General features: G+C 43.6%; 1 protein-coding gene across 2 annotated transcripts in view; it reads left to right on the plus strand.

The window, feature by feature from the left end:
• The window catches only part of KLHL6 (kelch like family member 6), an 82,438-nt gene that overhangs the window by 22,405 nt on the left and 47,126 nt on the right, over positions 1–12,907 (plus strand). The gene's annotated exons all lie outside the window — the stretch shown is intronic.

Consider the following 12,907-nt stretch of genomic DNA (forward strand, 5'->3'; position numbering starts at 1 on the left):
TCATCAGATCTATTGATCATTTCCTTGATGTTTTTTGCCTTTGTTATATGTTTTTAGAAAAACCTTCCCCACTGCTTAATTATATACTTATTCACTTATAATTTCTGTTAGTTTTGTTATGTCCACAGCTTTGATACTTAAATCTTTAATGTATCTGGAAATTATTTTGGCATAAAGTTTCTCCTTGTCCTCATCCTCCTCCACCTCTTCCTCATTTTCTCTCAAGTGGTGAGCTTCAGTAGAGATTTTGGTTTTAATCAGAGGTGGAACGAAGAAAAAGACAGAGACAGAATAGAGATAGAGCATGCTTTGTTTATTATTGATTCCCCTATTCTGGTAATCCCTCACCTCAAAATTTTCCAAATCTCATTCACTTTCTAGGCAAAAAATACCAGGTTTCTCTTTGAGGCTATTTTACTCATTTTCCTATGAGTGTTAATTCTTATGAAAACAAGAGAAGAGTGCTCTGGGCATCTGGGTATCTATTTAACCCACTTTCTGATTTCTATTGCTTCTGGATGACTTGCTTTGAAGTTTCAGATGTAGAAAACTGGGAATATCTTCATGCTTGAAAGCACCACAAGGGACAGAAGTTTATAGGTTGTTGAAATCACTTTGTGGTTTTAAAGAGTATTTATTCATTTGAATGGATAAAACATATCCATGTTCCAAATTCAGAAAAACAGAAGGGGAGACAGTGGAACATCTTGCCATGTTCACATTTAACCATGTCTTGCTGTCCTTCATATCCTATGCGCAGTGTATATGTGTGTATATCACTCCCACTCATTGTCTACAGTTTTTAAACATGACTGTTGGCACACTATACACCCTATTTTGCATGTTGCTTTTTTTGGCTTCACAATATATTTTGGAGATTGTTACAGATCAGTATGCATAGAGACTTTTCTTTCTTTCTTTTTTTTTTTTTAAGATTTTATTTATTTATTTGAGGGGCGCCTGGGTGGCTCAGTCATTAAGCGTCTGCCTTCAGCTCAGGTCATGATCCCAGCGTTCTGGGATTGAGCCCGACATCGGGCTCCCTGCGCAGCAGGAAGCCTGCATCTCCCTCTCCCACTCCGCCTGCTTGTGTTCCCTTTCTCACTGCCCCCTCTCTCTGTTAAATAAATAAATAAAATCCTAAAAAAAAAAAAAAGATTTTATTTATTTATTTGAGAGAGAGAGAAAGAGAGCAAGCACAGGCAGGGAGGAGGGGCAGAGAAAGAGGGAGAGGCAGAGACTCCCAAGCAGATTCCCTGCTGAGCCCAGAGTCCAACCCAGGGCTGATCTCATGACCCTGAGAGCATGACCCCAAGAGCACAACCCAAGCTAAAACTGAGTGGGACGCTTAACTGACTGAACCACCCAGGTGCCCCTGCATAGAGCCTTTTTGATGGCTGCATAATGTTGTTGGGGTCTCCTGAGAAGTGAAACATGTCAAGTTATCTTAATAGTCTCTTATAAGGCAGAGCGGTAGAGTGGAAAGAATGTGGGTGCGAGTCAGGCAGAACCTGGGTTTAAATCCCAGTTCAGTCATTTATTTGCTGTGTGGATGTGGACAGGTTACTTAGATTGTCTGAGCCTCAGCTTTCTTATTTGGAAAATTAGGATGATAATAATACCTACCTTTTAGGGAAAGTTATTATGAGGATTCAATGAGATGCTGTTTGTAAAATGCCTGGCACATAATAGATGCTGGATAGAATTTTCTTCCCATCATTTGTGCATTAATTTTAACTTTACTTCAGACAGTTTGTGCCTTGAATAAACTGGGCTGACATTGAGCTGTGAGAACATTTTCCTGTGCCACCCCCCAAATCTTTGCTTTTTCCTGGATTAGGATTATAAGAAACCATGATTTAAGTTTTGTTTTATCACGTTCATATGACACTTGGTTAGTAGAATGAATTGGACTGGTGCTATATTTAATTAACTCAGAATTATAGATGGAGAAAATTGTGCCAGCGTTGACATTTTATCTTGTTATTTTAGAACATTCACAGAAACCGATACCACCTTTGTGGGACTGAAATCAATGGGAATCAGAGTATGTTGGTGTTCTCTACCCCATCAGGTGGTAAAGGTTTTTAGTTGTCACATCATTGCTGATCCTCAGTTGCTCCCTCACTTTCTCCTTCTCTTTTCAGCTCTCTTGCTATTATCCATTGATTGCTTCTATGCCAGAATTTCCCAGTCCAGAAAGAGATCTTTCAATTGACCCAGCCAGTGACCACGACTGCCGTTTGAAAAGAGCTTTCCATGTGAGGCAACTTCATAAGTTGCTGACCTCATGAAGACTGCTAACCCAGGGGTCAGTTACCATGACCATTGTCAGTTGTCATTGGTCCAGTCAGCTGGGCCCAGGGTGGGACAGTTTCTTTTAGGAGGAAAGTTAGTGTGGGGTAGGTACTGAATGAACTGCCCAAGAGAGGAACTTTGCAGTAATCTAGCCATAATTTATTGGTGAATTATGGGGAGAAACATATTTTCTCCAAGTAGTTTCTAGAAAGGTAAGAGTAAAAGAAGGACCTACGAGGAAAGGCCTGAGTGACTGTTCACATGGGAGGCAGGGTTTTTAAGATGAATGTTATCCAGTGGGGGCCCCAAGAACTTACTTTAGTTGGAACTTCAGGCTCTTGAGATCTAGATGAGCAAGGCAGTCAGAAACCATAGAGACTGTAGACCTGGGACAATGGCTCTAAGAACTTGGTAAGATTCTTCAGTTTTTGGAGAACTGCTGCGTTCATTTGGAGAACTTTGTCGTATTTGTTACTTTCATTTTTATTATTAAAAACTCAAAGAGAATAAAGGCTTGTGAGTTTATCCAGCAGGGCAGCAAAAGGTGTGAGGTCAGGGATACCAGCTCACCCCTCATTTAGTTTTGGGACAGAGGATGCCTAAGATAACAGAGCAGCTGATTAGAAGAAGAGCTTAGAAGCGGAAAAGAGATCAGGCTGAGTCCTGAGGGCTGACGTGAGGAGGGAAAGGGGGCTGCCAGAGTGGGAGCCTGGCCATTTGGCCTGGGCCTGAGAAGACACAAGCCACAACATGCTCTGGGCTGAGATCTGTATGGACGAGGTAGCCATGTGGTCAGTGGCTGACCCTGATAGCCTGGGTTGGCTTCTTGGCTTACTCAGTTTGTGGATCATAGTACATAAAGAATTGTTGAATCAATGAAGGCATGTGTTTCTCTTCTTCATTACTAGCTGAATATGAGGACTGCCTCAGAAACTGCTCAAGACCCCATCAAAAGTTGCCTGACTTGGTTTAAGAGGACGCTAAGAAGCCCACTACCGGCTTAAAGAAATGTGGGCTGGTAGAGGAAGAAGTATTCCACAGGTTAATACTTATAACTGCTTCATTTTTAAGCACCAAGTGCCAGACACCTAGCAAAAGCAGGTGTCATTACTGCAAGTTACAGATGAACTTCTGTTGTCATTGACAGGGACCCACAGACTGTATCAACCCAACATCAGAGCAGTCCGTTGATCCAAGCAAGGAAACCAGCCCAACTATTTCTTTGCTACTAGCTAGATAAAATCCATCTGTTGACCGATGCACCCTCTCCCACACACCCCCTTTGTCAACCAGTATTGCTGAGTGGCCACAGTCAGTGATAAGACATGAGGGTTAATTTCCTGATCCACATCACAGTGATAGCTGTGCTTTTCAGAACATTCACTGTGTGGCAACTCTTGCCTATACTGTTTCATTTAAAATGAGGTCGGTATTTTTACCCCCAATTTAGAGATGCGAGAACTAAAATTCAGTGATGTAAATGTTCAAGGTTTCATGGCTAATGAGAGATGAACCTGAATTCACTCCTGTCTGCTTATGCTAGCCTGTGTGTTCTCTACACATGCTGCATCCATCCCTCGGCATGAGGCCTGAAACAAGCCATGATCCCGAAGGCAGCTGGGGCCATCAGCAGCCTCAGAGAGGGCTGCCCAGTGGAAAATTCTGGGAACCAGTGGGGCCCTGTAACTGCGTCAGGGGGCAAGACTGGCACAGCTGTCACCCTTCATGCCTAACTCCCTCTGGGGAAACTAGGACACTTGGGGCCACCAGGTGTCCCCATCTCAACAGTGAGCCTGTGGCTGTCCATGCAGCATCTCTTTAGTCTTTACAGTTCTGTGTTTAATCTCAATGGTGACTCTTTTTTATTCTTAGGTATAAGTTACATTTAGTAAAATGCATACATCTTAAGTATACAGTTTTTTATTTTTTACATGTGCTTGCAACCATTAAGTGCCACACAGATCAAGCTCCAGAACATCCTTGGCATCCCAGAATGCTCTCTTTAGAATCTGGGTTGCTTATATAGTTACAAGGGGTGTTTACAGAATGCCAGGATATAGTAGAAAGAGGCATCTGGCCCAGGCTTACCATGGTTATCTGCATCATTGGTCCATGCTGGCACCTGCTGGAGCATCTGTGTTCCCATCAGTCTCTCTCTGATCATTGACACCCCCGCCCACCACATCAGCTGAAAATCCTTAGGCCCACCTTGTTCTGGCCCTCAGTCTTTGTGGATCACTTTGCATTCTCTTTGTCCCATTTGCAAGGCCTCCTCAGGTCTGCCAGTCCTCTCTGTGGCTTCCGTGTCCCTCTCAAGGACACACAGGAAACTTCCATTTGCCCTCCTGTGCCAATCTGAAACTATAGGGAACTTGGAGTGACTGCCATAGACCCCCTTCATCTAGAAACAACACATTCCAGCTTCTCTTCTGTGGCTACTCTACTGGACTGCTGCTTTTCTGATTTCATTTCGGCAGTCAAGGCACACATTCTTTTGCTCTCAGATCCACAACTCTAAGGAGCCTTTTGCATCTCCCTTACTCTAGAGTTTGGCCTGGGTTGGGAGGCAGGACATCGTCCCAGGGACCCACACCTGCTTCTCACTCTACTACTAGACTCTTTCTCCTCTTTCTTCCTGGCCTGGGAATCAGTGTTGGAAAAGCTGGCTCCTACATTATCATCCATGCTCCTACATGTACTGCTTTGATGCAAACTTTATGCCTAGACTTTTTGGTATTCTGGCTTTTCCAGTTCAAAGGGCCCAGTTATTATCACTAATTGGTAATAACCACTATTATAAATTCTGAAAGTGTATTTAGAAACTCAAAAGCTGGGGCGCCTGGGTGGCTCAGTCATTAAGGCGTCTGCCTTCGGCTCAGGGAATGATCCCTGAGTCCTGGGATGGAGCCCCGCATGGCTGGGAGCCTGCTTCTTCCTCTCCCACTCCCCTTGCTTGTGTTCCCTCTCTTGCTGGCTCTGTCAAATAAATAAATAAAATCTTAAAAAAAGAAAAAAAAAGAAACTCAAAAGCCAAAATTGTATTCTTTTGTCTATCCTATCATCCCTTCCCTGGGTATGAAAGCCTGGAATGCTCTAGTTGCTGCCTGTAGGTTTTAGAATATAGGAAGTGAGATATGGGTTTTAGTTGTAATGAAAACCAATGTTGCTACCAGATTCTGACTTTTACTTCTATCTAATTACCACAAATTACTAACCATTTTCTACATGCAAGGTACTTTATAAGAAACTATCGGGGGAAATAAAGATAAAAGTTACGAATACTGATCACATTTATTTAACCGTTTATCGTATTTTTTCCCCTACACGATCCCATCTGATGTTGACAGTATTTCTGTGAGTGGGTTGGCCAGGGAGTATCCTCACAGTGAGACTGCAAGATGGGCTTTATTATTCTCAACATTTTCCAGAAGAGGAAACTGTGGCTCACAGAGAGTTCAGGTCATCAAAAGCAGGTCATCAAAGAATGAAGCTATGATCTGGGGCCTAAACCCAGAACTACTTTTTTTTTTTTTGAAGATTTTATTTATTTATTTGACAGAGAGAGGCAGCGAGAGAGGGAACACAAGCAGGGGGAGTGAGAGGGGGAGAAGCAGGCTTCCCGCTGAACAGGGAGCCCAATGCAGGGCTTGGTCCCAGAACGCTGGGATCATGACCTGAGCCGAAGGCAGATGCTTAACGACTGAGCCACCCAGGTGCCCTTAAACCCAGAACTTCTGACCCCACATACCTGCCACCCACCACTCACTACACCCAAAGCCTCAAAAGCAAGGATTTCCACTGAGCTTTCAAACCACAGAGCAATGCAGCCAGACCCCAGGGCAGAGTGTAGGAGTAGAAAAAAGTTCTGGGTCTGGAGGAGGTGGCATTGAACTGGACTTTGTAGAATGAGTAGGATTTTAACAAATAGCAGCTGTGTTGGACGAAACATATTCTAGGCAGACAGAACTTGTAAGCAGAGGGGCGCCTGGGTGGCTCAGTTGTTAAGCGTCTACCTTCAGTTCGGGGCGTGACCCTGGCGTTCTGGGATCGAGGCCCACATCAGGCTCCTCTGCTATGAACCTGCTTCTTCCTCTCCCACTCCCCCTGCTTGTGTTCCCTCTCTCGCTGGCTGTCTCTCTCTCTGTCAAATAAATAAATAAAATCTTTTTTTTTTTTTAAAGATTTTAATTATTTATTTGACAGAGACAGAGACAGCCAGTGAGAGAGGGAACACAAGCAGGGGGAGTGGGAGAGGAAGAAGCAGGCTCCTAGCAGAGGAGCCTGATGCGGGGCTCGATCCCAGAACGCCGGGATCACACCCTGAGCCGAAGGCAGACGCGTAACCGCTGTGCCACCCAGGCGCCCCAAATAAATAAAATCTTAAAAAAAAAAAAAAAAAGAACTTGTAATCAGAGACTTAAGTTTCCACCTTCTCTACCTGCTACCTTACCTATTACAGCTGTCTGCTCAGGGACCTGCTTCTCAGGACTTGGCTTTGCTTAGATGCCCTACTGCTTCTGTGCCCAACCCCCTGACCCCCCAGATAACCCATATCCTGAGCATCAAACACGTCCCAGACACAGTTATTCCATTTAGTCCCTCCCTGGCCTTCATCCTGTCCCTGGGCTGAGTCACAAACTCCAGCTGTGACCCTGGCCCATTGAATCTTAGTATGGCCCATGTGGTTCCCTCCCACCCCCATTGTGTGCTAGTGTCCTGTTGGGACCCCACTAGCTCCTCTGCCAGTTCAGGGACTGTCTGTTGCCAGAATCTTGACCAAACTTCCCACACCCTTTCCTTTCCCTCTGATTCCACTTTTGAGGTCAGTGTACCTCTACAGTTGTGTCAGTCCCCCAGCACCTGCCCCACCTTCGTGAGTGAGCCTTTTGCAGGTCTTGTTCCCTTTCCTGCCCACCCCATATAGCTTCCAGGGACCAGCAGACCCCTAACCAAGTCTAGAGCAAGGACTGAAAGTTTGGAGGGAACAGAGGACATCCTGGGAGTAGGGGGTACATATTCCCATTGGTCTGAAATAGAGGTATCACCTGAGAAACAGGGAAAGGGGCAGGGATGGAAGATTACAAATAGTGGTAATTTACAATTTTTAAGTATGAAGACTCCTTTTTTTTTTTGGTGGGGGGGAGGAGCAGAGAATCCTAAGCAGGCTCCACTCCCAGCCTGGAGCCTGACACAGGGCTTGATCTCATAACCCTGAGTTCATGACCTGAGCTGAAATCAAGTCAGACACTTAACGAACTGAGCCAGCCAGGTGCCCCTGAAGACCCCTCTTTAACATCAGTACACACCTCAAAGGAGAACAATTTTACTTTTCATAACTACTGTCTGAGAAGAAATTCACAAGCAATTCACAATTTCAAATGATTTTGATTTGTTAATCTCATCAACAAAGTATATGCTGGGGCGCCTGGGTGGCAGAGCGGTTAAGCGTCTGCCTTTGGCTCAGGGCGTGATCCCGGCGTTATGGGATCGAGCCCCACGTCAGGCTCCTCTGCTATGAGCCTGCTTCTTCCTCTCCCACTCCCCCTGCTTGTGTTCCCTCTCTCTCGCTGGCTGTCTCTATCTCTGTCTTATAAATAAATAAAAAATCTTAAAAAAAAAACAAAAAACAAAAAACAAAGTATATGCTCTTCACAAACACTGATTTGTTGGGACTTGAAGGTAAGATACCAGTGTCTTTACACACCCTTTGCAATAACTGTAAGGTCACTTGAGGACTCTGGTCAATGGAATTGCTGATTTGGGCCAAAACAGTGCTTCAGTTTTTCTGGAGTGGATTTGAAGGCACCTCTAGGGAGATGTGGAATTACACTGGTTAAGTCTGTTAAGACCCATATTCTGGAGAGCATGAAGGGAAGCGGAGGAAGGGCAGTGGAGATGGGGAACAGGGGGTACATTCTCATTGAGGCAGACACTTCTCATGGGAACTGCAGCCATGTCTCAAGTGGTTTCTTTGATTGTATTTTTAGTCTCCCTATTCGAGAGTCAGGTGCCTGACTGTAACCTTTTGCTCACATGTCCCCTCAAACAGGAAGCTGGCTGTCTGTTGCAATTATCTGTCATAGCTTAGCTTTAATAAACAAGTTCATGTGTCATTGGCACAGGCTGAGGAAGAAAATCTACGCTAAAGTCCAAGTAATCTTGAATATGAAGAAGCAAAAAGCATATATATTGTAAAGAAAACAATTTCCTGTTCCCATGACTGCCCTGCACACCAGCAGTTTCCCAGCCACTGGTTAGGATGCTGTCTACACCCCTCATGTTCAAAAGTGTTTCTTGAAGCATATTTTAGGGGGAAATGTAGGCTACTTGGAGATCCCCACTACCCTTGTCCTCATATGGTCTCTTCAGACTCTCCTGGAAGTTTGTTAGCTCAACAATGTGACAGTTACAAAGGCAGTGTGATGGCCAGTGAGAAGAGTGAGTTAGCCATGACCTTGAGTGTCATCTGTACCACCTAGTGGCTGTGTGACCTTAGGCAATGCACCTAACTCTTTCAATTCTCTATTTCTTCTTCTGTGCAAATGGTCTGTACTAATACCTACTTTATTATTACTTACTAAATAAAATATATTCATTAAAAAATAAAATTTGATCATTAAATAAAAAAATAGATGGGAAAGTGTCTAGCACAGATGTTGATACATACGAGGTATCCAAAAACTATTTTCCTTCTCTCTCTTTCCTTCCCTTCTTTTGGCAGAGTTTGTGCTAGGTGCTATTGGAAATAAAAACACAAGTATGACCTAGAATCTGCTCTTGAGATGGTTGACCGTAGTACAAGGGAGAAATGTAATCATGCTCCATGGAGGGGCAAGTGAGTTGCCCAGTGGAGCACAGAGGAGGGAGGAGTTGATTCCATGTTGGGCAACTGGAAAAGCCAAGAAGGAGAGGAAGTGGTTCTTGAGAAAGAACCTCATAAATGGGTAGGTTTCTCCATTTCTTTTCCCTTCCCTTTTATTTCATTCTCCTCCTTTCTTCTTAAGCAAGTATTGGCCCGGAATTTAAAATGTCCAGAGGCAGGGAAGGCTTAAAGCACAGTCTGATTAAGACTCTCTGGTCCTGTCAGCCTGGTTCTCCCTCTTGTGTTGGCTTTGTCCTCAGGTTCATGGATACTAGAGAGCAACTCACAGTGTCTCTTGTAAACTCAGTTTCCAGAGAATTGCTCTGAATTGTAGGAGTTCACACACTCCGGAACCCATCGTCGGACCCAGATTTAACACTCTGAATGAAGAAAACAGCCCTGTGTAGATAAGGTGATGTCATGGTACTCTCCCCCCCCCTTTTTTTAGGTTAACTTGAAAGGGCCTTTTAAGTTGAAATTGGGGTGAGCTATCCTGAGTCCTTTCTTAAAAAGTGGAGCTCTGGAGTCCAATTTCCCCGAGCAAGGAGAGCAGGATTTTAACATGCTGTTGAGGGAGAAAGCTGGTCCAGGCTGATGAAACAGCATGAGCACAGAAAGGCACTGTGACAGGCAAGCTTAGGAACATTTGGGGAAGGTGAGCAGACATGTCTGACTGTGGAGGGGTTCCATCAGGGCAAGTCGTGGTGACAGTGCACAGCAAGGGATAAGAATAAGGCTATGTCTTTACTTTCAGACAGTGGAATCACTGAACTTTGTTACATAACATTTGTCACAGTTACAATTTGACAATTGTGCAATTACTTGATTAACGTCTCCCTCCCCCCGTGGTCTGTCAGGTCCAATGAGCACAGGCACTGTGTCTCTTTCTGCTCAGCTCTGTACCCCCAACACTGGTTGATGGTTTACTACATAACAGATGTTCAATACACATTCTGGAAATTAACAGGTGGATGAATGGAGGGATGAATGGTTTCTGGGTGGGGAGGGACACTTCGAATCAATGTTTCTAACAACTGTGAGCTCGAGGACTTGGTTTGATTCTTTTTCATGGTTTCCTTCTTTGCTCATCAGTAGTCATCAAGCAGGGATAGAAATTAGCACCTTGTCGGCCAAGGCTTCCTTTGGGCAGATCACATAATTGGAGCTCTCCTTGGTGAAGTGTGCAAATCATGGTTGACCTCTGCCAAGCCCTTGTCCTGTGCACACACTATTTGACCTGAGGTAGCTTGAAATGGTCTAAAAACATGCATTTTTGGAATCAGATAAGACTGGTTCAAATTTTAGCTCTACCTCTTACTAGCTATAGGTTCCTGAGGAAATTACCTCACTTTTCTGGACCTCCTTTCCTCATCTATAAAACAGGAATGACAATAAATATCTACTCTATAGTGTTGTGAGGATTAAATTATCCCGGTGATATAAAGGGGCTGGCACACAGGAGGTGTTGTTTTATTTTTTACATTTTATTTTATTTTCTCATTGTGTACTTGAAAATTGCAAGGAAGTATTTATTTTATTTTTTCTGATTTTAAAAGCAGCCTCATGTTGGGGCAGTTTGGTGGCTCAGTTGGTTGGGCGTCTGACTCTTGATTTCAGTTCAGGTCACGATCTCAGGATCATGGGATCGTGCCCCACTTTGGGGTCTGCTCTGGGTGTGGAGCCTGCTTGGGATTCTCTCTCTCCCTTTTCCTTTGCTCCTGCACCCTCGCCCTACTCCTGTGCTCTTTCTCTCGCTTTAATAATAATAATAAATAAAATAAAACAACTTCATGCTCAGTGTAGAACATTTGTTCTGAACAGCAAAGTCTAAAAGACAAATTAATAACTTTATCAGTAAAACTGCATTTGAGATAAACATGGATAACATTTTGGTGTGTTACCTTCTGGTGTTTTCTCCATTCATGAGAAACTTTATTTATTTATTTTTATAAGAAACTTTATTTTAAATAGAGAATTCTAACACATGGCACACAAAGCAAGGAAGTACTAACAGGTGAACAGTGAAAAGTAAGTCTTCCCCTCCACCCCGACCCCCGCTACCAGTTCCCCTCCCCAGACTCAACCACTGTTACCAGTGGCTACCATAGGTTCTTAGGTGGCCTCCCAGTGACAGTTTATGTATTTAGAAGATCTATTTAATTTTCATACCATCTTCTCACACAAACACTGGAATCATGTACCTGCTGTTTGGACTGGAGGGTGCCACAAAAGTGAGTTCCCTTTCAGTGCTCATAGACATCTGTGGGCAGGACCACATAGGGCTCTGGTGACAGGTTCTGAGGGCTCAGCAAGGCTTGGTCTCGGTTGTATATTTTTACTCTTTGAACTGAAAATCTGCAAACAACTAAACAGGTGTTAGAATTCTCAGTCTCAACCGTTTCTACAGTTGCTCATGCGAGGAGTAGATCTGTAGGCAATGGCCAGGGCTGGCAGACAGGGTGGTCTGAGGCCGAATTCAAGCTTCTCCAGCATTTCATTGACCCTCAGTCAATGTTTTCTAAACTGACAACTGGAATGAGTGTTCTGGCATGGAAAGATAGTATGTTGCAATTGGGATTGACCCAAAAATCGGAGATGTGTGCCCCCTAGAATGCTCTGGAGTGAAGGCCAGAGCCTAAATCAATATGGTTCACTCTAAGACCAGTTCTACCCCAACCCCCACCCTTCAGGCCCCACACCCCTGCTACGCTCAGCTCAACACTGGGGCATCTCCTCTGCAGTTTGCACCCCATTGGATGCAGGTCTGTCCCATCCATACTCTCACTGGACTATCTATCTCACTGCTGTCAGACCAGCCCTCCCTGCCAGGTCCTCTCCACTCAGCCTTCTTCTTTCCCTCCTGTTAAATAATGCATCAACCCAAGAACACCGAGAACTTGACCCTTTACTGGCCCAGTGGACAAGGAAGGCGGGATAGGAAATTGGACTTGTTCAAAGCTAAGCTCCAGAGAGCAGTGAATAAGAATGAACTGATGCATTTGAATATTGTACACCTGAAACTAATATAACACTGCATGTTAACTATATTGGAATTAAAGTAAAATAAAATAAAATAAAATTTAAAAAGATAAAAATAAAATAAAAAAAAAACGAACTGATGCATTTGAAGCACCTCATCTGTAAAATGAATATTAAACAATATAATCGATATGACAGTGTTTTGTAAATGGTTAAGTGCTATATAAGCATAAGGGACTCATATTTTTATAAGAATGATGATAATTTAAAACTAAAATATGGAAACCAACAATTTTACAAATGAATTTTTAACTTACAAAAGTGCTACTTATTCATTTTAGAGGATTTTTTAAGTATGTAAAAAAAAGTAAGGGAAATTCTCAGAGTCTTATTAGAAAATGTGGTTCCTTACATTATGTATACAGTATCTTCCCTTTCTCTCCCTGTGAGACTGTGTCTATGGGAGGATTATTTTTCCCTTGGCAACAAATTTTGCCACATGATTTGCTCTGGCCAATTAAGTATGAGTGGAAATGGCACGTACAACTTGTGAGCTGAAGTTTTAAGAGCCTTATGAGGCTATGCCATCTTTTTTCTCCTCCTGTTACAAGACTGGCATATCTCAGCTAAGGGCTCTTCTGTCATTCTGGGTCTTGGAATGAAGACCCCTGTAGGACATGTAATGTGAGTGAGAAATAATCATTTATTCTTGTCAGTGCCTGAGATTTGGGGGTTTTTACTGCAGCATAAATTGTCCTAAGATACCTG

This window comes from Ailuropoda melanoleuca, chromosome 1 (assembly GCF_002007445.2).
Source record: "Ailuropoda melanoleuca isolate Jingjing chromosome 1, ASM200744v2, whole genome shotgun sequence".
In the NCBI taxonomy this organism is placed as follows: Eukaryota; Metazoa; Chordata; class Mammalia; order Carnivora; family Ursidae; genus Ailuropoda; species Ailuropoda melanoleuca.